We start from the raw sequence: 27,863 nt of genomic DNA, 5'->3' as shown, positions 1-27,863 counted from the left end.
GCTAGCTTGTAACATCGAAGAGCAGGCATTTCCAATTAGTTTAGTTGAAACGTTGCAAAAACCATAGAGCTGAGCTGGCTTATTAGGTAGTTCCTTTTTGCATTATATATTTAACGCCTTCTTGCTCATCTAGAAACTCTCCCTCTCATATCTCGTGACAACTATTCCTGTCTCGGTTATCTGTGCTATCCAAATGCCTGCCTCTTTGTAAGCCCGTGCAGACTGAAATGCATATGCCTCCCAAAGCGGATTAAGCATATCCTCGCTCTCTCTACCCTTTCCTCTCTCATTCCAGAAAAGAAGTGCAATATGCGATCAATAAGCTTACGGATTCAATACCTTTGATAGCATCATAAGTAGTGCCGTAGGTTCAATCCCAACCAATGCCCAGCTTCAGCAAATAGAAGAAGGGTTAACATCATGAATATGCGATCAAGCAAAGAGTGAAGAAGCAGCAATACGTGTTTTGAGTTATCTTTCTTTTTTCTTCTAAAAAAGCAATAGAAAAGAAGAAAGAATTCCGTAGTGTGTATCAACTTCATCTTCTCCACAACCTCACAGACCTTATCACTAGGGAAAGCCGATACAGCTGATCCCTCACCAGATGAGGCTGGTGACAAGTTCCAATTGTACTTTTGTTGACCAATATCTGACCGAGAAATGAGTTGATGAACCCGTCTTACCAGAGATAGGAATTTTTCCATTATTCGATGATCCAACGCGCTAAGGGAATTCATGTTCTCAGTATTGACCATTACCCTGGATTCTTTCCTACCCTCAATTGTGCCACCTTCTTGTTACTCGCTGGCCGAGTATAATCATTATTTTATTTCCAATTCTAGTAGTTTGTAGTTTGATGAATATAGTTTATAACTATAATATGGGTTATAACTCAGTCTGTTTATTAAACGATTCTCGCCTTCCAGCAGCTTCAGGTAGCCTCCCTTAACCCTGCAGGATTCGAGGGAGTCGTCGAGCCTTCAATTCATCCGGCACTCGCTGGTAACTTCCAGGAGCCTCGAATGATTCCGACACCCTCTTCAGCGCTTCTGGACGGTTCTCAACTGAAAAGTAAACTCAATTCGTTAATAACCCGCTTTGCAAATTTCTTTTTCAAGTGCAAAAACGATGAAAGGATCAAGGTCCCTTTCTTTAACGATTGTGGCCTTTTTTGAACTAATTTTCGGACTTCTATCCGCGTCTTTTAGCCTCATCTTCATATAGCTGGAAAATCCGTGCAAATAACTCCGCCATCAACGGTTCCTTCCTCGGCTAAGAATAATGCTATGCTATCCGGAATTGCAATTAGATAGTTGTAGATAAGGTAAGGCCCTTCCCCTCTATCCAGTTCAAACCAATGGCATGAAATAGCACTAGCGAAAAGGCTAAGCACATTTGATAGAGGTATACCTCACCAAAGCAAAGAAGAACAAAACCTGGGACGAGGACGGTCGCGAATGCAAATGCTTATGGTTCTAATCAAGTGAAGCCAATGCTAGGAGGTTGAAACTAGAGGTCACAAGGCATGACGCTGGAGAAAGAGAAGCGTGATGTTGTCAGCAATCAAATTATCGTAAATAGATAGTATAGTATAGTATAGTTACGCTTTCCTGAGTGACTGGATTCCTAGCTCTTCGACAGCAAGAAGTGGTACGAACTTCATCAGCGCATGAGAAGCAAGCGGTCTTAGTGGAGTGGCGGACTTCCCCTTTCAAGGAAAGGAAAGTTTTCGGATTCTCGTCAAAGAGGAGAGCTGAGCCTAAAGAAAATCACATCAAGCTAAGTGCAAACAGGCGCAATCAAGATCACAAGAAGAAGAGAAGAAACAAGAAGAAAACACACCAAGGCATTAATCAACAGCCTAAGCCGAAGCCACCATAGGCAATAGATCACAATTCAAGGAAAGGAGCAGGGTCACTAATATTGTATGGATAGTACTCGAAGAAAGGGAACTCCCAGGAAACCTAATCTATAAGAGCCGTGTTCGTGCTGTGGATTTCAAAGTGAAGTTCTTAGGTGGAGGCGAGTTCTGTTCTATTCTATGACAATCCTCAAACTCCATTCATCGATTGCTGTTCCATTGAAGGGAAGGAACTCTATGTTGGAAGTCTTCCCAAGCCAAGAAACAAGATCTGTGTCTCTATTACTCGAGCTGTGTCAATGACATAAACACGCCGTAGTAGGGTGTGCCGTTCACCCATCTCAGACGCCATAGGTTCTCTATTCTTAGGATCTGCCTGGCCTGGCCACTCAAAGAAAAAGTACAATCTGCTGGGTTTTGACATCAGTGAGGATAAGTCACGTACGAGTTCAGGGCACATGATCTTTCGAAGTGCCATAGGAATTCTAAGAATAAGGGATGGTGCCAACGAGAAAGAGACCCAGCTATTGTACTGGTAGAGAAGTGACTCGACTGGAAAGGCAGCTACCTTGGTTCTTCGAATAGGTGTGGGTAAACTGCTCGCATTTTCCTATGTGGGTGGCGAAAGATTCTTGCTAGATTTGGATCTTAACTCATACCGCTGTTGTGGCTTGAAGGGAAAACCAATTCATCCTTATGCTTTTTGCGCTAGATAAGAACAAGAACTTCCCTTTAAGTCTTTCCGTCTTTCTACCTGACCTGCAGAGGACTAGATAGAGGCTGGCAAGCCATAGACTCATTGGGGTCTAAGTAAGTACAAACAACTTCAACTCCTCGCGAACCGACAGGACAGATTTCCCCGGCAGCTGCAGCTACTGGTATCAGCACCAACCAACTCTATTCTAGCCTCGTAAGCCACTTCTCCTCTCCCGGCAGGCTTGGTCTCGCCTTCTCCAATTATCGGCATCTCTCTCCTATTATCGTATGAGAATTCTAGCCAGTCACTTCGGGAAGGAAGTCAACTGCAAATAGCCAGCCTCCACGAACAGCAAAGGAGCTACGGCACTTCTGGCACTATCCTCAAACCCATATGGCGCGTCGTCAACCCAATTTGCCAAGCGTCAATCTCAATCTTCCAAAAAAAAGGAAACTAGCTATCTAGAGGAAACTAACTATCTCTATCTAGAAGAAGCTGAGAAAGGTACCGCTGTCTATGAAGCAAGGTCAGAATGTGCCGCTAAGATCCCAGCCAGGCTATGATAGCAGGAATAAGAAATTGCCATAGGGGAATCCATTCATTCTCGACCATACAGGGAGTTTAGTTTCGAGGATAGCGTATTCGTCCGAAGTCGTATTAGTTGGCATTGTCACTGGAACAGTTTCCTTGATATCATCTGTGGGCTCTCCATTGGTTTGGTCCGGCATCTTAGGTTTCGCAGGATCACTTCACTTAACTTATTTCATTTCGAGAAAGAGAACGATTCTTCTTCGATCTAGAAAGAACGATTCTTCTTCGAAGCATGAACCAACCCGCACCTGCCCTCAAAGCAGATACGAATCACGGAAACTTTGCCTCTTCTGAAGCGCAGAACCAGAAAACCCACGGCCTGCTGCTTGATTAGAAAAAGGAGATCCACGGCCTGTGAGTAACTACGCCATGTTACGAATCACAGCCTGACTTCCTCTAGATGAAAGCATAGGTAGTGACGACCTATTGTTTTCTTCTCAGCGGACCCAATGAGTAACTACGCCATGTTACGAATAAAAGCGAGGGAAAATCGGATGAGCAACTTTTGCAGCTATATGAAATGCACTTTGGAAAATCAGGTCTTGAGGACGAAAAACACGATAAAATGGACTTGCCTACTTTTGCACCGAAGAAACTCATAAGTAATCCAATTTCCGAGGACACGAACGGAAGTAAGCTGTTTTTGGTATTCGTATCGGAATTAGCCAGAAGAAGAAACCATTTTCACTGCCCTTCATTCTTTGGCCTGCCTGCCTTAGTGGCCCCTCTCTGATAAGGTTTTCAAAACGAAAAAAAAATGACAAATCTGGTCCGATGGCTCTTCTCCACTAACCACAAGGATATCGGTACTCTATATTTCATCTTCGGTGCCATTGCAGGAGTGATGGGCACATGCTTCTCCGTACTGATTCGTATGGAATTAGCCCGACCCGGCGATCAAATTCTTGGTGGGAATCATCAACTTTATAATGTTTTAATAACGGCTCACGCTTTTTTAATGATCTTTTTTATGGTTATGCCGGCGATGATAGGTGGATTTGGGAATTGGTTTGTTCCGATTCTGATAGGTGCACCTGACATGGCATTTCCACGATTAAATAATATATCATTCTGGTTGTTGCCACCAAGTCTCTTGCTCCTATTAAGCTCAGCCTTAGTAGAAGTGGGCAGCGGCACTGGGTGGACGGTCTATCCGCCCTTAAGTGGTATTACCAGCCATTCTGGAGGAGCAGTTGATTTAGCAATTTTTAGTCTTCATCTATCAGGTGTTTCATCAATTTTAGGTTCTATCAATTTTATAACTACTATCTTCAACATGCGTGGACCTGGAATGACTATGCATAGATTACCACTTTTTGTGTGGTCCGTTTTAGTGACAGCATTCCTACTTTTATTATCACTTCCGGTACTGGCAGGGGCAATTACAATGTTATTAACCGATCGAAACTTTAATACAACCTTTTTTGATCCAGCAGGAGGGGGAGACCCAATATTATACCAGCATCTCTTTTGGTTCTTCGGTCATCCAGAGGTGTATATTCTCATTCTGCCTGGATTCGGTATTATTAGTCATATCGTATCGACCTTTTCAAGAAAACCGGTCTTCGGGTATCTAGGCATGGTTTATGCCATGATAAGTATAGGTGTTCTTGGATTTCTAGTTTGGGCTCATCATATGTTTACTGTGGGCTTAGACGTTGATACGCGTGCCTACTTCACCGCAGCTACCATGATCATAGCTGTGCCCACTGGAATCAAAATCTTTAGTTGGATCGCTACCATGTGGGGAGGTTCGATACAATACAAAACACCCATGTTATTTGCTGTAGGGTTCATCTTTTTGTTCACCATAGGAGGGCTCACTGGAATAGTTCTAGCAAACTCTGGGCTAGACATTGCTCTACATGATACTTATTATGTGGTTGCACATTTCCATTATGTACTTTCTATGGGAGCCGTTTTTGCTTTATTTGCTGGATTTTACTATTGGGTGGGTAAAATCTTTGGTCGGACATATCCTGAAACTTTAGGCCAAATCCATTTTTGGATCACTTTTTTCGGGGTTAATCTGACCTTCTTTCCCATGCATTTCTTAGGGCTTTCGGGTATGCCACGTCGCATTCCAGATTATCCAGATGCTTACGCCGGATGGAATGCTCTGAGCAGTTTCGGTTCTTATATATCCGTAGTTGGGATTCGTCGTTTCTTCGTAGTTGTCGCAATCACTTCAAGCAGTGGAAAGAACAAAAGATGTGCGGAAAGTCCTTGGGCTGTTGAGCAGAATCCAACCACACTAGAATGGTTGGTACAAAGCCCTCCAGCCTTTCATACTTTTGGAGAACTTCCAACTATCAAAGAAACTAGAAACCAATCCAGTTGCTAGAAATCCATCATTAGCGAGACAATTATTTTTCTTTTCTTTTGATTTGTTTGGGCTTTGCCTTAACCGAAGCTATTGCATTGTTTGCACTTATGAGGGATCTTATTTGTGTTCTAAAATATTCGAGTAAAGTATGAAAGGCTGGAGCAACACTTCTCAATGCCACTTCCGGAAACAAATTCGTCGTGAATAAATAGAATAGCGGAATAAATAGAATAGGTTGGACATAGTTCCTTGTAGGATGAGTGGATACGTAACATAACCATTGGGGAGGCTTGATGTTTCCGTTCGTGGCGGGACATCCATCCCTCCCCTCACTTGAGTTTTGTAGGAAGTAAAGTGTCTCATATTCCATTCCATTCCAGTAGTATGAGCTTATTTCCTTTCCGATTCCGAGGCCACCATCTAGTGAGTGATTGGTATACTGCGGATGGTGGGAAAGAAGAGTGGGTAAGTGGGCTTCTTTCATGGGTTCGATTGGCTGGTTTTGACTGCCCTATTTTGCAGGATAGAAGAACTGTTTAATACTTTGGATCATGGATAATAAGCTGCTCTTGCAAAAGTGCCAGTGGTATAAAAGAAAAACTTCTCGACTTGGCAGATTCATTTCCTTTCTTTCGTCCTATGTTTGTGCAGGGGCCCCCGGTACCTGAATAGAGCGTGGATATTTATGGACGGGTCTAATCTCGTCGACATGCCACCCTCTCCTTTCAGTCGAGCATTTCACTCTCTCCTGTCGCTTTATTCGAGAATGCGAACACCTTAGCGCCCTCTACGCTCCTCCTTCCAATTGTTCGATCGTAGAATTGCACAAAAAAAGATTGAGAATCACCGATTGAACTCAGTAGAAGGTTTTCCCTGACTAAAGAGGCCTATGGAATAGAGGCGCGCAGCGTGGAAAGAATGGAAATTGCAAGTGCAAGACGGTAAAAACCGGGCTAGTTCTGCGTCGGTCATCATGCAACTTGACCACATGAAATTGGGGCGTCTCATTTCCGTGAGAATTGTAGTTGCATTCTCCTTGTGGAGAAGTCAAAGTGCCATAAAGGGTCGATCCATTCTATCTATTTAGAGGAGGGTGAGCCTACGACCACCAATTGCTTATCTCCAATTACCAATTGCAGCAGACTTGGACTAATGGAATTGCTTGAAGTGAAGACCAGTGAACAAAATGACAAAAAAGAATTGTTTACCTCTTTCGAGTTTCCACATTCTGGGCACAGCTAAGCGTTTAGTTTAGGCACATATTGGGTTTCAGACAGATAGGGAAGGTCAGCATGGGTTGACTGGGATCCCTCTGTTTCACTAGACTGGGGAGACGAGAACTATAGAATCTAAGGCGGCCCAGAGAAAGCAAGAGTGAGTTGCCCGGCCAAGCCCGTTGATTTGCTTCAGAACGAAGGTATTCGATTATTCCTGGGATGGGAGACATTGTGGATCTCTCGAGGACTATGAAGACCAAGGAGTCATGACTAATGATCCCGTACTTAGTGTGTACTGGTTTAGTAGGGAAGCCTTGCCTTTACCAGCTAAAGGGAAATAGGTGTGCTGGCTGCAGTGGAAAAGATCATATAATATAAGAAAGAAAGGGGTCGTCCCAAACTTGTGGAGTGCGATGGGGGACTTGGATCTAGTGCCGAGTGAGGAGCTTTGCGGAGCCTACTCCGGTAGACATATTCCGCAGCGAGATATTGAGTGCTGTCCGTGCTAAGGATAAGGACAGGTTAGGTTAGCTCTGATGGTGGGACATGCTGAGCGCACCCTAATCATCTTTGAATAAATAGCCCTCCACATTAGTGAATCCAAATCCAGAATACACATCCAAGGAAATGAGCATACTTCTTGGAACTACTAGAGAGTTCAAAACCTCTTGTCCCTTGGGCATAAATGATCAATTCTGTGAAAGGTTAGGCTAGTTGGTCCGGCGGAATGGAAACATTAGGGCTTGATTGACATACTCGAGACTTAGCAATCTGGGTTTCTTGGACTAGTTTTGTCAATGGGCTAAGACGAGATCCTACGGTTCACTTTTCTATCTTTAGCATTCCACTTCACTCCACAAGGGGAATCATGGATGAACAAGACAAACCGGGCCTACTCCTTCCCAATCTTCTGAACACTACTTATGATTTTCGCTACGGCACTTGAGTTGGATATCTTAGAGAGTCTAAGCCCGTACTCTGAGGTTGGTGAAGGGAAGTGAAACGTAAGCGAGGTTTCGAAGAAACGATAGAAAAATCGATTTAGACTAGTCTCCCTCCTCTCTATATTATCTGAAATGTTCCAAACCAAAGTAGGAACTGCTGGGATGGGAATAGGACCAGCCAATCCGTCGTGCTTTGATAGCGTGCCAGCCGAGCGACTAGCTTGTCAGGTAATATGCATTTCCAGGTCAGCAAGTAGGTAAGCTGCGGTGGGGGGCCTGACTGGCGCAACTAAAGCCCCCGAGGAGAAGATCAAGGGGAAAGACGCCGAAGTCGTCAATCCATTGTATGAATCATGGATGGCAACTGATCAACAGGTACTCGGATACTTGTTGCTTGCAATGACTAAAGAAATTCTTGTGCAAGTCTCCGCCTGCCGCACAGCTGCCGAAGTCTGGAGTGTCCTTGAGACAACCTTCTCATCTGTGACGAAGGCGCGCGTCGTCAATAGTCAATACAAGAATCGCGCTCTCCAGCTTGAAGAAAGGCGACCTATCTATCACCGAATATGTCGGGAAGATGCGGGCGCTTGGAGTGGAGATGTCCAACGCTGGCAAGCCGATCGACGATGAAGACCTTGTCTCCTACATCCTGGCAGGCCTCGACGACGACTACAACTAGGTTGTGACCACACTGAAGAACCGATCTATATACTGTGGGGGAAGCCTACGCGCAACCCCTAAGCTTCGAGCAGCGCAGGGAACTGCTCCATGGCTCAAGTTATCACTCATCCTCGACACACATTGTCCCTCGAGCTTATCCAAAAAAACCCTTATCTCCGGATGTACATTACCGGAAAGCAATATAGCAACTGATAGTTTAATAATAAATCGAACTATTGATTGAAGGTCAAAAGCTACTGTTCATCCAGATCAGTGAGAGATGGGGCCAATCCCTGGCTCGAACGGTTTACGAATAGGTTTCCAATCTAGATTGATATCCTGCCCGTAGGGAATATGTATTTATTGGCCAAACCAACGTCTGTGCAGAAATATGACATTAATCAAGCTTTATTTCAGAAAAAAAAACAGGAATAATGGTTTAAGTGTTCTAATTCTTCAGTACATTCAGGGAAAGAAGCCCGCCGACCCACTCTTCTTTCACCCTCCATCACCCCCAACAACTAGGGGGAAGTGAAGGAGGGGCCTCGGAATAACTTATTCTTATATATTTGATAAAGATAGTTATCCTACACGTGTTATAACTTTGTTTTTTAACAATGAATACAGTAATCGTAGTTACTGTGCAATCGCTTCAGTTCATACATCATACTATTGTGTCCATCCATACTATACTATTGGCATGGTGATTTATGAAATCATAGTATAGTAGTGACGTAATATTTATTTTATATTATTCTTATAATCATTTATTCTCTTAGTCTTTTGGGGGACTAAAACGCTTAAGCAGTCAACTATAATATCTTGAGGAAAGTAATAAAGTTCTCTTTCATATTCATATATAGTATGTTCTGTGTTATACAATTCATTATGGGAGTCGTAGACTTTGCCTATTTGCTCAATAAATCCTTGTGTAGTAGGAGATAGGAGATCATATCTTAGCTGCTTAGCTCGATATATAATATTGTCATACATGAATTTATTAATTATAAATATGGGGTGTCCCAATCGAATCGAGTCATTGCTTTCCTATATAGGCTTGGGAATGCTGCGCCATACAATGGTGTTGTGATGAAATTATCATGAACTGTGTATACAGGTACTGTATTATTACCAGATTCATATTCATCCATTAGAATATCAATAAAATGAATTACAGTTAAGGCATCCTTCTGATGGATGAAGTTAGCAAAAGTGGAACTAGTGTTCTTCCGAGTATTCTTTTTGTTCGTGGGTATTCGTAGCGTTACGACTGATTTTTTCATTTTAGGATTAGAACCATGCCATGGGTTTGGTATTTAACAGTTATTTTGACAGGTTCCATGATTATATAATCTTGGACTGTAATCCAGTATTCTGTGGAATATATAACTGGTTTATTGATAAAACCACTAACCCAGCTAATACTTGCAACCAAATGCATGAGGTTCCTCATATCTTTATATTCAGATTCCCAGAAATTGTAACATTCTTTAATAATAGTTTTTAAATCTTCTACTACCATATAACTACCAATCTTTCCCAGCAGATCAATAGCTGTGCTAAATTTGGATTTCCCATACACAATAGGCATAAAGATATTTTTGATGATATCACGATCAAATAAGCTACACACATATCTGGTGATAATATGTTCACCGTATTTCCGTTCAATATATTTCTTAAAATCAGAGTCAATAATTTCATAAATATTATTTATTTTATTATTCTCACTTATAAGATTAGTATTTCTAGCCATGGTAATATTACCCAGTAAATAACTCAACATTTGATATGCACTTGCTGATGCGTCCAGGTGAATTGGTGTTCTAGCAATCTTATCAGAGTCACGGTTTTTTAGTGTAATAACACTCGAGAGAAACTGAAATGGGTGTCTAGCCTTACGTGCTAGATTAGCCAATCTGTCTAGCACGATATCAGCCTTATTACTATTTAAGTCAGGACACTCATGTATATTTTTAATAAACCATATTATACCTTCATTATAATTCTTCCAATATTTGGAATAATGGAAAGCTGTTGAAGCCATAAAGGTTCGTATGCCCTGACTACCTTTATCTGGGGGTGTATCTGTCACCCCACTTTGCGCAAAGAGTATGAGAGATCTAACAAGATCTCGTTCGTGGTAATGAAAAGGACCATATCGGTAATTTCGTCCCCTAAAGTCCAAAAACGTTGGGAAATACAAATTGTAATTTTGTAAAGCATCAGCTAGTTTTAAAATGTATTGCTCGTAGCAGGCAGACTGAATGTTTTTTATCCAAATGTTGATCAAGTCTTTTAAAGAAAAATATTTTTTCATTTCTTTGTCATTCAAGTAATGATGTTTTAGTCTTACAGTCCCCTCCGTTCTATCAATAGAAGCAAGAATGCTAGGCATGAGAAGCCCTGATGCATGGTATATATCCTTACATTTTACCAAATGACATAATAATTTTGTATTTATTTGATATGGCACACTCTGTAACTTGTTTATTACACGGGTTAGTCGAGCTGTTTTTTCATCACTCACCATATAATATATATGTTAAAACGCTCTTCATCGTGTGTAGATAACAGGGTTGAGGTATTGGTATAATGACCAAGTACTTCTGGGTCAGAAGATAAGTACCCACCCGTTAGATCCCTCAGTTTGGTTGTTACTCTGTCGTTATTCAGCCGTTTGGGTCTGCGATTCCTCCATTCAATTCAAGTGGTGGACACACCATAGGTAATGCTATATGGAGCGGTAGCTCCTTAATGTCAAATACACACCTAACATAGGTGATATACTTTGCATACTTACCTTTTTTAGGGCTCTTGATATCACCATGAGGATGGTAGATCTCAACCAAATTCCTATTATTTAGCCAGGTAAATAGGGTACTCCCTATATTATACAGCTCTTTAGAGCTATCTGATTTATTGCTTTTATTATTAGCTTCTTCTTTCGGAATATCAGTTGTCTGATTAAGACTATCATCTGTCACCTCAGCCATAGTCTCAACAACAGAATCTGGGAAGTTGATAGAGGATTCTCTAATTCAGCTCTCATTATTCGTGTAATTTCTTACGTTTATGTCTAATTCAGCTACTAAAGTAGACAGACGTACACTTTTTTGTTCCAGTGCAAAAACATTAAAGTGCTTGCTTAGCACCCATATAACAATAGTTTCAATTGTATATGTCCCCATTGCTCTGACTATAACCTTATCTGACTCATTTTGTAATTTATCAAGAAGATAATCCATATAAAATCTTTATTGAAGAATAATACCTTCAACTGTGGTATATTATTATATATAGTATTTTCTTTACAGTGAAGAGTCATATCTTCCACTTTGAGTTGTATATTTCTGAATTCTGAATCTGATAGATCTTCTCTCCATGAGTTTTTGATAAACTAAAAAACTTTATAAGTCAGTTTTTCCTCTCTCTTATTATCAAGTGATTCTGTTTCGTAGGACTTCATGAGGGTATCCCAGAACTGATAAAGTAGATCTAACATCTCAGTAGTGTACTTACCATTCTTTTCTTTGGGCACCCAAAATTAGGAGTTATACCTCCTAGTTTTTGATTCCCACTCCTCAAATACAGTTTGGTTTTGAGATTCTATCATTTTTTTACTGATCTCTTGATCATCGCGTTCTCTTACTGTATTATCAAGCTCGATGACAGGAGCGCTGCTTTCCCTAAAAGGATCCAGTACAGGGTTAGGTTTTTCCTGGGATAGTTGTTTCACAACATTGTCTACATATTCTTCAGCTTGAGCAATTTCTTCTTCTCTAGCTTTAGCTTTAGCTTTCGCTTTTTCTGCTCTAGTTGCTGCTTTAGAGAAAGCTTTAGCTTTCGCTTTTTCTGCTCTAGTTTTTTTTGAATAACACCGTGAAATTATCATATTAATTTGAAATAAATAAGAGCCTTTCATTAAAAAGAGCATTTTCATTTTTATTTTATTTTCTTAAAACTTATCATATCGTCCGGTGGTGGATATTCCAATCATATAAGAGTATCAACTTTATTTATAGTAATGATACTAATGATGTGTCTTTACCTTGGCTTGATCTAGTAGTTAGTTACTAGATCCGACACCCGGATCTTTGTGTGAATCTAATATTGATGCTCGGTATTTGAATCCGTTCTGCAAATCAATATTAGATTAATTGGTTTGTACCTTTATAATATCGCTTAATCGGGAGGTTACTTTTTACCAATGAAGATCTCTCGAGCTGCTCAAAGATCTTTAAGTGGCTTAGCTTACGAGGTAGACTTGATCATGATCCATATCCAACCTTCTCCCATCTGCTTCTGTCTCTAAAGATTAGAGTCATCGACGCGATTCAAGTCCAGTGCTGATAAAATCCTGCTGTCCAGTTCGGGAAAGCAAGTGATTGATTAGTTCCATTGGTCTATTGGCTTCAGCTTCCAGTCTACCTCATTTCTATCAAAATGATCTGGTGTCTTTAGCGCGTACTACCAGTTAAGGAGCCATATCCGAGGCTCTATCAGCTGTTATACCCTCCTGGGCAAGCGTGTTATTGAGGGCTCTTTATCCCGTTTTTACACTAAAGGGATAGGGTGAAGAGCGACCTCGATAGGGAGCACGAGCGATGCAAGCAACAGGAGGACAAGACAAGCCAATGGGATGAAGCCCTTATCAGGTCCATCTTTGATGAGAGGGCAGTAAAGAAAAGAGGTTCTTGGGCTGTCTCACATAGCCTAGCTTTTGGTCGGCTCTCTCGCTATATCCACCCGGATATCGCTTCGTTCACCTACTCTGAGCGGGGTATTTTCCAGTCAGGGATTTCTCCCCATTCCGAGTAAGAGTAATTCACTCTCGTCTGTTTGCCAAAAATGCGGGGTCTAATTTGTTGATTCTCGGATACGAAGATATCAAATGGGATACATCAAACTGGCATGTCCAGTGACTCATGTGTGGTATTTGAAAGGTCTTCCTAGTTATATTATATCGCGAATCTTTTAAATAAACCCCTTAAGAAATTGGAGGGCCTAGTATACGGCGATTTCTCTTTTGCTAGGCCCAGCGCTAAAAAACCTACTTTCTTACGATTACGGGGTTTATTCGAAGATGAAATTGCATCTTGTAACCACAGCATTTCTCCCTTTTTTTCTACCCCAGGCTTTGTTTCGAAATCGGGAAATTGCGACAGGCCTTTTATTCATAACATTAGTAGTTACTCATTGGGTGCTATTAGAGAACAATTAGCGGATTTGGATTTGCGAATTATTTTATTATAGAGAATTCCGTGGTGGAATGGAAGGAATTAGAAGACGAGGGGTATAGTGGAGATGAATGGGAAGGGATGGCAGGAACAAGGTAGGGCTTCGGCTCTTCTTTATCGGTATCGGTAGTCTTTCTTGCTATAGGTAATGTCTTGACTTCGTTGATGGTTGCAGGAACTGCTTCAGTTTCACAGGCCCCTTTCAGAACGATATGTAGTAGCTCATCCTAATTGAAGTATTTCATTCTGGCGAGCGTTCCTTTCATTGGAAATCTTATGAGTGTCTTTCCTGGTTTTTAAAGACGGGTTTTCATATGCCGTCTGCGCTTGGCTTCGGCTGTAGAAAGAAGTCCCTTTCTCTCAGGCAAGAGGAGCCTTATCCAGGATTCGCTCTAGCCGCTTGACTTATCTGCTTTTGGCTCTAAGGGTATCACTCTGTCTTTTTTCTATCTTTTCAAACTATTAAGATTCTGCTTTTCCAGAGGACTCTAACTACAAGGTATTGCTTCGAATGGCCCCGTATAAATAGATTTCAGAAGGAATTGACTGCCATTATTGTTTCCGTATCTGGCACTGCTCAATCCTCTATGGAAACAACGGTACTTCCGTTCCTTTCATATCCTGCCTTGCCAAAGAAAGCGCTATTGAATTCCAAACATGCGCTCGATGACTTGATCACGAACGATACAGCCCTTATCTTATCGATAGTTCAGCATTCAAGTTAAGCATGAAAGAGAACGGGGGTAGGTCAAGCTAAACCAGAACAATCCGCGCTAGTAGCTCAAAGCAAGAAAACGTATGCTAGTGACTAAGGCGCAATCCAACTGCTCTATAAAGGCTCTGCTTGTGCTATTGCCCCTTACGAAAGTCCAGGAAAGGATGGATAAGAGGATGAGTTAGGGAATCCTACGTAGGTACGAAATGAAATCCACTCCTAAACTTAGTTGTATTGGTATTGGCCTGCCACCTAGCTAGAATAGAAGGAAGAATCTCGTAAATCTAGATTAAGTAGCACAAGCTGATTTAGAAGGATCAAGTAAGATGAAATTTCAATGACCCAAAGGAAGGTGTGTTTGCTTAAGGATGGGGATCCGGTTGTGCCGTGCCGGCCCCGGGAATCGGCGAACTACGCTACACAGTCAGATACCTAAGCGAACGGATAAGGGAAAGCCCGCTATATTATATATAGTAATCACCTGCCAAAAGGAAAGCCTGACCGAGAATAATAATAGGTCTATGCGCCGAACAAGCAACGGTATATTAGAGATAGTAAGGAGTTGTATACACGGGGGTATGCATTCATGTCACGCTTTCTGTGTGATAAGAGGTTGCTAGCTAGCAAGTATAGAAACAGGAGATATGCGTAGTTAACAGAAGCAAGGGAATATGCGTGAGTTGATTTGAGAGTTTTTTTGAGAAAAAGCAATTTGGAAAATGCATTGCATTTTCAAGGGATTGCCAAGCTAGGCTAGGGATCGTCCGCGGGTATCAGATCAGGAATATCGTATTTATCTCTTCTAATCTAGATCCCACTTCCCTCCACTTCTTGCCTCACGCCCGTCAAACCTGACTCCACATTAACGACTGTCCTTCCACCCAATTCCCCGCACCCTTGCATCACATCTCCAACCCCTGCCTCCACGCGATCTTCCACAATCGTACCCCCCACCTCTGAAGCTTGCATAACCCCCGACGAACCTGTCTGCACCTGCGGGCCCGCGCTTACATCATTGGCATCGCATGATTAAACATCAGCACGCGCACTTCCCTCCGTTTTCGATGCCGACAGGGGGCTGCTAGGGGGTGTCAAGTTTCGTTTCGGTCGTGTCAGACGACATGCAGGGGGGCAATGGCTGCCAACGGAATCTATAATAATTCGATACTAGGTCAACTGTACCATCGGACTTGTAAGAACATGTAAAATGTACGAGGTTGTACCAGCTGTGTGCAGTCCTCCGGCACGGGTTAAGTGTCCTGCATAGATCTTCCCCTCTCTCCCAACCCAAAGAAGAGATGTTCGCTTCATAGCCTTCTCTTCCGAGATAAACCCTACAAAGGATCCTAATCGTGCTAGCCTTTCATGGACTCTTCTTGGATTTCCTTTCAGCTGCGCCCAGCACCTCTCTAGTTTCTCTACGAGATGGAGATGGCTCATTCTCTAGTTTTCCTACGAGATATAAGTCAGTTTCTATCGTACTTTGAAGTTCAGGAAGGAGTTATTAATTAAGACGAAGAAGAACTGGGTGGGGATATGCCTTTCCCATAACAATAGAAAGAATCAAAGCCAATATACACTATAACTATAGAGGCCTACCTATGAAAAGTGAGATGAGAGCTTTGTGCTAATAATTGATTATAAAGGTGTACCTATCGACCCCAGGTAATTAATGCCCTATCCTTCTACTTGAAAAACGTTACGTTAGACTTGACCAACTGTTAATACCAATCCGGCAGCAATAACTACTACTAATGCATATTCATATCCCACTAGTAGACTTAGCAGACTGTGACCTAGCCAGTCTATTTGTTGACAACAGACCAGTACTATCCATCAATGCCACAAAGACCATAGACGACCTCTATTTCGTGGAAGAACTCCTTCTCATATGATGCAGGGCAATAAGACCAACTGCCCGCCCTACCTAGTGAGAAGAAAGCTTATAAATATAAGCATAAACGAATTCCTAGCCGAGCCCTATACTTACCTGCTTGTACGGTCAATGCCCTAGTAGACATCAACTTGTTCATAAACTCCAGCCTTATCTACGCTGCTTTACCCGACCCAGGTGACCTACTTTCTCAGATGAGAGATTCGGCGGAGTAGTAGGAAGTCCCTGTGGAGAACTAGAAGACAAAACGAATATAGCGGACCAAGCAATGAATGACCTAGCCTAGGTAGTCCTATGTTTGACCAATGCTGCCTTGTATGTCTTGATCCAAGATTTCTCAGCAAAAAAAGACATGGGATTATTGATCAATTCACCATCCTCTTCATCTGAGTGTGCTTCCACTTTATCGTTTGTGGCATGTGCATTATGCAACAAGTAGATTCCTGATAAATGAACCTTCTCCACAGGACCAGCAGGTACCTCAGCAGTCCACTACTACTACTGCTGGACAGCCTAGTTCTTCTACACCACCAGCTATAGCTCCTAATGATCCATCATCAATCAGTTCGACTTCAGTTCCACCTACCAAGCCGAAGCAGCCATTTCCAGAACGGTTTGAGAAGTCAAGTGAAGACAAGCAGTTTGCTAAGTTTCTTGAGATGATTCAAGATGCGCAGATTACCATCCCCATCCTTGATGCTGTCTTACATGTTCCGATGTATGCAAAGTTCTTTAAGGACAAAGAAGCGAAACATTAACGAGCCAGAAGTGGTTACTCTTACTAATACTCTTACTCTTACTAATACTAAGGTTGATTTAAGTTTCTCTGGTTCTTGATTGAGTCTTTGTCTTGCAGTTGCAGGAGTGATGTCAAACCTCTTGCTTGAGTTGTCTGTATTGGAAGTCGTGTAAGCGGCTTCTTCCGAATTTGCCTTGCCTCCGGGTCTAGTACGTATGAAAAGATGTCAGCGTCGTGGCGATTGCCTTTCCTGGTCTGGTGGTGAAGGATTCTATTCCCGAGCGGCTAAGGTCCAATCCGGTATTCTATTTCGTCTGTGCGAGCATTAAAACCAACCATTGCCGACGTCCTCATATTCTCTAATTTGGCTAATCTCCGTGCATTAGCAGGTTAAGCAAATCGATTCCAACTCAGTGGCAGATAGGCTGCAACATTTCTTTCCTAATAACTAAGACTTTCTTTACTACTTTACCAACCCATATCACGCTAACTGATACTGTGCCTAGTGATTGATGAAGGTCACAGAGGAGTAAGAATAGCAAAGCCTACAAATAATGTGATAAGAGTTCGGTTTGGCGTGGCTGGACATTTAGGATTAGCTTACTTGGCGCTATCCACAGTTACCACCTTTTCAACCACATCATCTCTTTTACTTTCTCTCGAAGCTTCTAGCCAGCGAAAGCCTAGTGAATCCAGAGCCATCTTCCTTCCTATTAGCTCTCTCTCAGGGATTCGAATGCCCATTGGCATTATTAAAAACAAGTGCCCAGCCCAACTTGCTTGCATATCTCGGGAACTCTTGAAACATAAGGAATAGGAGGATGCTTCGATTCTCTTGTTGTCGACTAAGCGGAGCGGGGTTCTAATGAGACAGACGCGTATTTCACCCTTTAGATTCCCTTTTGCTCCCTCGATCAACGTTAGAATCTTTCTCCCGGTACGGGAAGTTGAAAGCCAGCGTTCGGCACAATAGCTCCGCGAAAAGACTCGCTCAGGCTATCTTCCTTGAAAAGTATCTACTTATCATATCAAATCAAACTGAGCACTCCTGGCTGATTGCAAGCCGGTTTCAACACCGGTAGCACCCAACTCACAACTCTCTTCTAATCTAATCTTGGTTCGCTTCTCGCTGATCCGACTCCCTATCGCCAAATTGTCGGTGCTCTACAGTACTTCACTTTTACAAGACCTGATATCTCATATGCAGTAAACCTAGCATGTCAGTTCATGCAACACCCACGAGATTTGCACTGGCAAGCATTAAAGCGTATTTTTCGGGATTTAAAGGGTACATTATGGCCTCCAACTTTATTATGGACCCTTTGATTCAATCCTTTTTTCTCCTCGAAAGCTTGCTTCTTTTATCTGCCGAAATTCTTCATTACGTCAATAGCAGCCGGATCTTTATGCGAATCATTCTTTTCTTACTAAGCCCATCCGAGTTAAGACGTCAGGAAAGGACTGGCAAGAAAGCCATTGGCTGGGTCTCAAAAATGAAAGCATATACTGATGGCAGTATTTATAGGTACAAGGCCCGCCTCGTCGCCAAAGGGTATACTCAGATTGGGTGAGGGTATTGACTACCATTATACATTTGCTCTTGTGGCCAAGTGAGTAACTCTTCGAGTTTGACATGTAGTGCACTTCTCGAAAATCGATGAAAGGGCAGGGAACACCCCAAGGAAAAGCTATCCAACTACTATTTCCTATTCTGCTTTGCTTAGTCCCAAGCCTTAATGGATCACTTCTTCAAGCGCCTCATATGGGCCTTGGGTATCTTCCCTACTTGACGTCACTTGCCGCAAGCTAGTATTCGAATTCTTAATGATACGTAGTAAAAACAAATCGGTTGATTCATCAACGACTTCCTAGCTAGGAGGACTACCCTCTTTATTGACTTCGCTACTGAGACCACTTCCAAGTAAGAGCGCAAGCCGACCGAGCATACCTTCTTTGCAAGCCGTGGTCCCACAACGGACCGAAATGGCCATCAGAAAGCAGATTCATTTTCTGATAGAAAAAGCCACTTTCTCGATTCAAGATCTCCGCTTCCTCTCCTTATTTGGATCATGTGCATTTTAGCCTGATTTCTATTTCTAGTTCTAGACTCCTCTCAAACTAGCCTTTTTGAGGGTTCAAACTGAGATTGAATATTCATAGTCTCAAATGGGTTCTACCTCTAGGTTTCTTTACTCCACTTTGAATTTTCATAGATTATTTCAGGTAGGTAAGGAGGCCCGTATTCCCTCCGCTATATCTCATTCCTGGATTTGCCTGCCTCTATATGGCCTCTATATATCTAGTAGGAGATTGAGTAGCACTTGACTAGATTGACTGGTGCGTGCGCATTTCCGAATTGCATTTCTTTGACTGACTTGTATTTCCTATATTTCCTTTGGGATTTTCATGGCCTTACAGAGTGAGTTAAGTGACTTGGAGTTAGTTATTTCCCGGATTCCTCGCAACAAAGAGATTGGTTCCTGGTCCTCATTATTATTGTAAGTGAGTGATGCTTTTTCTTAGAGCTCTGCGCGCGCTCTTCTTTCGAGAAGGCTATATATATATATTGGAACTTCCCCTACTAAAAAGTACTGCAGGAAACCATTCTTTTCTTCTGATACGCCCACTTTTTTTATAGCTAGGTGCCGCCCGCCCGGGACCAAGGCAGGCTATAGTATAGGCGGATTGCCCAACCGATCATAATCATAGGTTCAACCACACCAGAAAAGTGTTTATACATTTGGAAGACTTACTACACTGGAACCTAGATATCAACTAAACTAGGAAGTAGAAGCTAGGGCAGAGCCGTTTGGCAGGCTGCCCTCCGTCAATCAAAGATAGCTGTCCAGAAAGAAAGCTGGGAAAGGTACCAGCCCCAGGTGAAGAATAGGAAGTCCTATCAAGCAAGAGTTCGGACGGCGTTAATCGAAGAGCTTACCGGTCTGTGTTCCATCAATGCCCTTCTGACTGGCCTGAGAGTTGGGTGATTAGCGAAAAGAAAAGCACTAGCCACGGACCAAGGAGCAGTGTGAATCGAACAATGCATGAAAATGAATGATTGGCTTCTTGTCCTGCACCCGCCCCTTTTGCCAATCTAGTAAATTGGACCTCGGATCTGATAATGGCTAGTTGATACATACGGAGTTATAAGGTCGACCCTCACTTCCTTCAATGAAAGCTAGGGCTAAGGGTTATTGGAATAAGGATTCCGGCTGGTTAGGTTAAGGGAATATCTAGGTCTGCTTACTTCTTCAGCTAATGAGTCTCCTTCTTCCAGGTTCCAAAGCGTAGGCCAAGGACCCGGACCTCGATCCGTCAATAGAAATACTCCAACCAGAAAGTAAGAAGGAAGGCTAGTAGTAGGCAGATAAGAAAGGTAGAAGCATGGCAGTCGTCGGATAAGAAAAGAGGAAACCCGGGTGAAAGGAAAAATGAAATACTGGAATCCGTTCGCTACTCTTGTTAACCCTCACTCTGACTAGGGTTGTCCCACCAACCCGATGCTATGATCATGATACGATTTACCGGACTAGCCGGCATACGCTCACTTCCTTCAATCAACACAACTGTGAAGTCGTATTGCATTGCATCTCGGGTCAGGTTGACTTGACTGGTTTCCTTGACTTGTTTCAAAAGAGACTGCTCTAAGGGAGGGGCTACTTTTGCTTGTGCTTGTGAGTCTTCATAGAACCTTGCTTTCGAGCTAGAACGAAGCGCTGGTAGACTAGCTTCTTTTTTGCAGCGGAAAGAAACAAACTCAAGGAAAGGATAGGATAGCCAGTAGAGAAGAAAGGATAGGAAAAGGAAAGGTATACTTTTCACAGCCGACAAGCTTTCATTTAAGCCCTAAAGAACTAGCTTCCTGGCGGACTTACTCACTCGATCGCCGGCTTTCAGAGGACGAAGGGCTCGTTTTTGATTCGTAACATTAGTAGTTACTCATTGGAAGAGAACTCGGTAGTGAATCAAATCTCTTTTCTGCTCTTCACTTCAAGTAGGTGGCCATGGACTTGCCTACTTTCCCTATTATAGTATAGTATAGGGGACCAGAAGTTTTGAATTGTCAATAGGCTTTCCGGAGGTCAAATAGGGTTTCGTTTTTACACTGCACTGGGCTTGATCCAAAAGCAATCGACTAGATAGAGGCTGCCATAGGCTTCAGTGATTTCTCCGTTATAGGAGAGACGCATTTCTTTTCTCGAACTAGTTTTGAAGCCCTGCCAAGATAGATAGAGAAAGATAGGTGCCGCTTGCTCCACGTGTGGCCAGGAAGACTCCCAGAATTTCTATATGTCAAATACCCGGGGAATGTGAACTATTCGAAATCCAGATTAGAGTTTCCTTCGGCAAAATCAGATGAAGTAGTTTTGGCACTAAGGGAAGCATACTTTTCTCAGACCAAAAGACCATCTCTAGAGGAAAAATCTGCTATAAAGCGAAAATCGCGGGAAAACGGACTTGGTAACTTTTCCAGCTATACGAAACAGACTTGATTCTTATCAGCTGGCTCTCCATCGAGAGAAAATCTGCTTGTCAACTTTTGGACCATGGTGAGCATCACTTGATCAGATCTTAGGACTCTCTATCGAGGAAAAACGAAATTCTGTGGTCCCGGCGAGATCAAGTTTTAGAATCTATCGTCTTCCGTTACGAGATATCGTTTCTATCTATGACATTCTATGTATGCAGAGGGACCTGGCCAATGGGGAAGAAGAACTTGTCGAAGGATCTCCATACCTAGAGGTACCGGTGATTCACCAGATCTAATCTAGAGTCGTAGTCAACGTCTTTAGGAAAGATGAGTGACCTTGGCATAGGTTTGCTGCTTACGGTTTCAAGTAAAGACAGTTTCCTATTCGTAGGTTTCAGGGTTACTCTTCTGGCTTGAAGGGTTACTCGTATTGGTTCTTCTGTTTGCTGGTCCAGAAAGGGAAAAGGTTGATTACTCATTGGCTAAAGGGAAGGTTGATTACTCATTGGCTGGCTGTGCTAGTGAACTACCTCCAACTATGGTTATGGTATGGTTACTACTGTAAAGTAAAGTAAAGTAAAGTAAAGTAAAGGTGCCGGAAATAATCTAGTATTTTCCTCACCTCAGTAGGAAGGATTTGTGGTTCCTCATAGCATTTCCACCATATGTTGCATTTCTGTATTCGAATTTGAGATAGCGAGTCAAGGTATTCTTCCTCAGTCTCGTATTCTCCATTCGAAGCGCCGTGTATTCGTTCTCTGTTCCGGAGAAAGCACTCGTTTCGTTTGTTCCGGCTCGTGATTCGCGTATTGGTATTGTTCAGTTCGCTAGGATAGTGGGAACTGACACATTGATTCGTAGCAGAAGCGCCGTATGCCATTCCATACAAAGCAGTGGTCAAAATCGATTCCTCGTATTCTGGTTCTGGTTCTGGGAAACAGGTCTTTCGTATCGAGAAGTGATAAGTCTTTGGTAATCTTGGTAATCAGAAGTGGCAACTCGGCAATCGTCCAAGGAAGATTCATAGGATTGGTCTCTTAGGAAAACAAGCATCTCAATCAAGTATCAAGTCAAAGTCATCTGAGTTCCCGCTTTCGCCTAGACAGCAATCCAATTCTCACTTCTGCTTTCCAAAGAAAGACAGCATTCCAATGAGTCACGTATAATGTGACGAATAAAAGGATGTTCGTGTAGCAGCACTCCTATAGTGTCTGAGTATGGAAAGCCAGGCCTGTCGCATATAGTGGGAAAACAAGCCTACCCTCCTCGGCAAACCGGAATCAAGATTGCTTTCATTTTCCCGGTGTTTTCGTCCATCCTCCAATTTCACTAAAGAAAATGGGCTTCTGGAAATGAGAGTTTTGCAGTAGTTCCAAATAGTGAGATGAACTTTTCCAAAAAGCAATCGACTCTCCCTAGGTAAAAACCAATTATGGACTTTGCCATCTATATGATCCGCACTTTTCTCATTGGAAATCCAATGAGTCACGTATAATGTGACGAATAAAAGTTAGGCAAAATTGACTTGATGCCCAAAATCCCAGTAAAATGAAGAAGTCGAACCTGTCAACCAGAGAGCACCATTTCTATATGAACAATTGAGATTCACACATTACGCTATCCATTCCTGGGCCATTTACTTGACTTGAGCTTGACTTGAATTTACGTAGATGAGCATCTCTTTTGCATTTGGAGTAGTGTAGTGACTTGCCTGTCCTCCCTTAATCAGTACAGCTAGGAACCTCGAAACCTGAGAAGAGATCGGGTTAGAAGATCCGACCTGCCGCGTTGGGAGGAAGATAATTGGAGGACTAGTACCGGATCGTAAGCATTGGTGCTTCATAGGTCACAAGTGAAGGAGAAGAAATCCAAACCTAAGCTTTCTTTCTTGATAACGAAGCAGCAGGAGATTCCTCTCTGTTTTCCACCCGCAACGCAAGGTACTTTATTGCTTTGCTAGCATTCCATCCAGATAGATACCATTTATCGATCTTTAGAGGCTTGAGAGGTCGGGGCAGATTATCGACCCGACCGAATCAGTCTATCCCCACCTGTAGCGGAAGTAGAAAAATAAAATAGATATAGCTATTTCTTATAACATTTCTGATCTGATATTGCTGGCAGTAACCATTGTAGCCAAAGAAAGTGAGAAAGAAAGAAACTAATAGAAGTCGAAGACGCGGAATGGTAGTGAATAGAAGGGAAGAGATGGGCTGTACAACTCTTACTAGGAAAACAAGCATCTCAATCAAGATAGCAGACGAGATGTAGAGAAGCAAAGCACTCATTGCCGTGGGAACCTTAACTTGAGCGGGGAAGAGATTTACAAGATCAGCAAACTAGGAGCCCCATAATCTGAGGAAGGCCATGGCTAATCCTCCAAATAAGATAAGGGAATTCGCTTAGGTTCTTTTTCTCAAGAGAGCAAGCCGCAGGGATGGATCAAGCAGTAGAAGGGAAAGGGATATCCCTGTCATCAAAGCCAAGAGACCACGGTGCACAATAAGGATTCAAGGCCAAAGTGCAAGAACAAATAATATAGCAAGTGCACAATTCATAAAGACCATTCAGGCTCACTACAGTATACTAGAGCACCAGCTGCTCACTTGTTCACAAAACATATGAATAGGCATCCAAAGGAAATAGGCAAGTCTCACCTCCTATCACTTTTCGATACGAAAGATCCAATATGGGCGATCACTACAATTGGGTTTGTTCGAGGCAGAGCTATTAGTAACTTTTCTACCCAAGGAAGGTTCCTTCACCAGGCGTATGCACCGAAAGTACGAATAATTAGACCTGCTGCCATTCTTAAAACGCACCTGTGTCACTACAGTTCAAAACTGCAACAAAACAGATGCATAATGAGACCGAGGAACCCATACCATTACCGATGGGAGGCCCACAAAAGAAAGCTATGATTAGGAATCCGGGAGTGGTTTAAGCTCGTCAAAGAAAAGAAAAGGAGTTGTTAGCGATTCTCGTCAAGGAAGTGTTCCCTCGACTCGACCCTCCTCGTTCGGTAGAGTACACATATTAACTCGAAATGCAGCAGAAGACACCTATTTAATCGATTAATATCCAAACGATCCTATGGAAAGCAGATTCGGATTGATTTCCTAGACCCACACAGAAAACAGCCCATATTTCAACCAGAAATGAACGAATAAAGGCAACTCCAGGAAAAACCTGGTACCCGTTACTTCGACCAGATCCCAATGGATCCGTACAGGGTGATTTGAACTGCTCCTCTCGAGAAGATCGACGGAGCTGAGCTAACTTGTGAGACGGAGCTCACTTCTGAGATAGAGCTGTCTTCTTTCTCTGCGGCAGGGCAGTGCACCCACCCATCTCTTCCTCTGTCCAAATGATCCACCTGATTGGTCCTTTCGGGCATATAGAGTCAGTCTCATCCAGAGCATCACGAGCTTCACCACTACAACCATCTGACATTCATGCACGAATCCATCCCTCGCACTTTGTTTCGCTAGCTGCCCTACCTCGCTCGTAATGGTGCCAGTGCCGGCTCGATGGTGGACTCGGGAATGGTCAATCCAGATGTAGAGAGCTCCCTAAAAGGAAACCTGTTTTCATCAAAGACAACATGTCTGGAAATCCAAATTCTGTTAGTTGGTATATGAAGGCAGCGGTAACCTTTCTGTTGTGGTGCATAACCAAGAAAAATACACGGCATCGAACGAGGCTGAAGCTTGTGATCAATGTAAGGTCTGAGGTGAGGCTGTCTGAGAATACGAAGATTCGGGTCTTTATGAAACAATTGTGTGAAGGGAGAGAGAGAAGAAGAAGAGGCGCGGAGCGATTGATGAGATAGACCACACTTGCAAATATTTCATCCCAAAAGGAACCGGGATAGAAGCGTGTTGCATAACAGCAAGGCCGCTAAGGTAATGTGTCTATGTTTGCGCTTGGCCACTCCGTTTTGCTGAGGAGTGTACGGACAACTGGTTTTATGAATGAGTTGTGGGAAAAGGCGAGAGGGCGCGAAGCGTGAATGGAACCATGAGACAAGGCCGCAGGAGAAGAGCCAATGTGGGATATTTTCATACCAGTACCATCTCCACTCCACTCCAATGGTGAGAGTATCTGAACCAGCATAAGCAAAATAAGAGGACAGGTGCGAAGCAAGTCACCGGTGACATGATGAGAAGCTCCTGAGTCTAAGAGCCACTCAGTCGACTGAGGTAGAGAAGGCACTGATGAAATCTGAGACGGCACTGGTTGCGCAACTAAGGCGTGAGCGAGGGTCTCTTTGTGGTGGTCTTTCACCATCTTCCTTTTGATTGGCCTATATCTTAGAATCCGGTCTTTCGCTGTTCCCACAGTCCCTTAGTCCCGTACCGGCTGTCGGTCTATCTCATATTCGCAGAAGAAGGAACTTGCCATGCTGGAAGTGTAATTAAGTAGGCGGCTGGTCGTAGAATAGTCTTTGAAGTAAGTGCTGTTGCAGTTGTAGAACCATTGATTCTTCCTCGCAAACCTTTCATCCCCGCTGTCTAGCTCTCTCCTAGTCCAAAGCGAATTCCATCGTATCCGCCTTTGAGGAAAAGACCGAATCCGTCTTTGAGCCATCCTAAGAAATCCTCGTAGGTAATCTCCGCAAACCGGCATCCAATAGAGTTTTGAGTTGTCTGTCTCTTTATTGCCTAGAACTGGCCAATGAGGTTGATCCAAACAGATCCATGGAAGTATCACAATAAACAGATGCAAGAGAGAAATCGAACTAGGAAATCCACGGAAGGGAAGATAGCCACCTCGAATCCTGAGACCTATTAGACTTCCACTAGACTAGGAAATATCTCAAAAGATCCTCGGCATGGTTCCTTGCGGCAGGGTTGATACGGTTTCTTGGTCAGGTTGGTAAAACTGACGGATAAAGACTGGGTTTTGTGTTGAACACATAGCACGATGGGCCTTGTGAGTTCCCTGAAAGGAATGATTGTGAACAAATTTACGATTCCTCTTCATCGTCATCTATCTTTGTGGCTTAAACCTGAATCCTGTTTGCGATGTTAGTACTGTGATATCTACTGACCCATGTACGCAGCAAGGGTCGATCGGATGCTGATTTCAGCTCCCATATAAAAGAAAGCAAGGCAGTCATGAAAAACTGTCATGCTTTGTTAAAATGATTTTAAGTTCAGACCAATCTGTTATTCAAAGATCTACTTTTACAGATACAGATCATACTTCACCTTAATTTTGCGATGACTAAAATATTGCAAAAACGATTTACTTATACCCGTACCCGTCGAGAGTTTCTTTCTATATGATAATTCGAGATTGCTCTACCGGACCTGAATACTTGATTCATTAAGGTCGTCACCCTATACCCGGAAGTCTCTATCGTTTTCTTTGTCTGTTAAGCGGGTTAGGACTCCCTAAATCAAACAGCAATCGCTGTTTATCAACCACTCACGGCGACACCGAGATCTTCGACTTAGCTCCCTCCCACAGGTCATCCCCCCGGGGCGGAAGATAACGAAAGGGAGACAAAGTCCTAACTAAATCAACACACAATAACCTAAACCTTCTACCCATTCCATCCATCATATCCGTCGAGTCGAGGAGATTCGTTCTTATCTATAGATAAGGCAAGAGAGAACTTATGCCCTCGCGGATGGAGAGGGATTCGAACCCCCGGTATTCCTATCAATACTTCGGTTTTCAAGACCGACTCTTTCAACCGCTCAGACATCCATCCCTGCGCTCGCCCGCCCTATCTATCTGCGCGCTGGCAGGTAGGGGCAACTCTATGTGATTCGCTACGCTTACTTGCGCCCCACCCCGTAAGCTGACTCTATTGCCTAGCACACTTTTCCGGTAGTACGAATCGCTACGCTTCGCTTCTTTCTATATGATAATATGCACCGTCGGTTGCTGCGCTCCCTGCGGGTAATAGCAAGAGAGTGAAGAACGAACGATCCTAAAAAAAGTAAGCAGTGAATGAGTCCGACTCGAGTTCGTGAGTCAAAGGCGTGGCAAGAGAGCGAGTTCGACTCGCGAACGATCCGCAAGTGAAGGACCGATCCTTTAACGCCAGTACTGTTGCGAGACTGGTACTTGGCGGCTCACGAGCAACATATAGACTAAGGTTGCCCATCACTCCCTCGCTCCTTTTTGAAGGCCCACCGCTCCCCCTTTCTTTAAGTATCTATCCCGGCTTGCATTTTGGGGCGAGTACTACAGTTCCTCCATAATCACACAGAACGCCCAGCTTCGCAGAGCTGCTCTCTCCCCAGTCCACAGCAAGGTGTGGAATCTGGATCTACTGTGTGTTCTTACTCTATTGGATCAAGTCAGATACTAAGCCTTCTACTACTACTACTACTACTTAGGTTAGGAGATAAAATGCTAAATTTCAGAGATTGGACTCTCTTACTGTGTTTTTTCAGGGCTGTTCCCGAGCCAGGTTCCCTGGATCCATTCTGACCTAAATGGATGAATGAAGAAGGGGGCGAGCAGATACGACGGCCACACACTTCTTTTT

The 27,863-nt window shown here is 43.1% G+C and overlaps 1 protein-coding gene, 2 non-coding genes and 1 pseudogene across 4 annotated transcripts in view; 3 read left to right on the top strand and 1 right to left on the bottom strand.

Moving 5' to 3' along the window:
- Positions 1 to 27,863, top strand: part of LOC118474227 (NAD(P)H-quinone oxidoreductase subunit 2 A, chloroplastic-like) — a 70,905-nt pseudogene that overhangs the window by 18,113 nt on the left and 24,929 nt on the right. Inside the window, exon 1 of the transcript XR_004853973.1 lies at positions 1 to 27,863. This exon is cut by the window's left edge and continues 18,113 nt beyond it; it is cut by the window's right edge and continues 24,929 nt beyond it. The product of XR_004853973.1 is annotated as an NAD(P)H-quinone oxidoreductase subunit 2 A, chloroplastic-like (transcript).
- LOC118474230 (NAD(P)H-quinone oxidoreductase subunit 2 A, chloroplastic) overlaps positions 1 to 27,863 on the top strand; it is a 69,055-nt gene that overhangs the window by 16,263 nt on the left and 24,929 nt on the right. The window contains exon 1 of the mRNA XM_035963712.1: positions 1 to 27,863. This exon is cut by the window's left edge and continues 16,263 nt beyond it; it is cut by the window's right edge and continues 24,929 nt beyond it. The gene's annotated coding sequence lies outside the window, so the exon portion shown is untranslated.
- Positions 8,253 to 8,386, top strand: LOC118474234 (small nucleolar RNA Z247). Its single transcript, XR_004853977.1, has one exon. It is a non-coding gene; the product is annotated as a small nucleolar RNA Z247 (small nucleolar RNA).
- TRNAS-UGA (transfer RNA serine (anticodon UGA)) lies at positions 26,991 to 27,077 on the bottom strand. Its single transcript has one exon. It is a non-coding gene; the product is annotated as a tRNA-Ser (tRNA).

This window comes from Zea mays, unplaced genomic scaffold, assembly GCF_902167145.1.
Source record: "Zea mays cultivar B73 unplaced genomic scaffold, Zm-B73-REFERENCE-NAM-5.0 scaffold_23, whole genome shotgun sequence".
In the NCBI taxonomy this organism is placed as follows: domain Eukaryota; kingdom Viridiplantae; phylum Streptophyta; class Magnoliopsida; order Poales; family Poaceae; genus Zea; species Zea mays.
The sequence above is the reverse complement of the archived record's forward strand: the minus strand, read 5'-3'. Positions and strand labels throughout refer to the sequence as shown.